Genomic DNA, 661 nt, shown 5'->3' with positions numbered 1-661 from the left:
TGGTAAGATATGAAAGCAAATGACAACCTGCAATTTGCTCCCAAACGCCGGAAAATGGACAAAAACTGTTGTTTGAACAAATTGCTTAGATCAGACATTTAATAAATTTGTCTGACAAACGTTTTCATCTGTTTTCTGGCATTTAGGAGCAAATTGCTGATCATCATTTGCTCCCATACGTTACCAGATTTTCAGTCCAACCAATCAACTAGTTGGCTGGTTGGATGAAAGTTGGTCTAGTGTGTGGCCAGCTTAAGGTTACACATCAGGCAATACGATATATCATCCATATTATCGCTCAGTGTGTACCCTCATGCACGCATTGCATGCATGTGCATCGTCGTCCCATCCGATGTGTTGCACGTCAGATGGGACGACGTCGCTGGCAACGGCATACAGAATGGAAGGGTATATTGCGTGGTCGCACACCGGATCGTGCAGTGTGTGCGGCCACCTGATATAACCTACTACCATCATGCGTCGGGGGAGCTGGGATACGCACCATAGAAAAAATAATGTTCTCATACAATTAAACATTATAAATGAATTATTAAATAGAATTAAAGGGGAAAAAAAAGACTGATGTGTGCAACAAAGCCTTATTTGCATCAAAATAACATTCCCTTCTTCACCTGGCTCACACTACATTTCCCCCATGGAC

Source organism: Taudactylus pleione, unplaced genomic scaffold (genome assembly GCF_031769625.1).
Source record: "Taudactylus pleione unplaced genomic scaffold, aTauple2 ptg000098l, whole genome shotgun sequence".
NCBI lineage: Eukaryota > Metazoa > Chordata > Amphibia > Anura > Myobatrachidae > Taudactylus > Taudactylus pleione.
The sequence above is the reverse complement of the archived record's forward strand: the minus strand, read 5'-3'. Positions refer to the sequence as shown.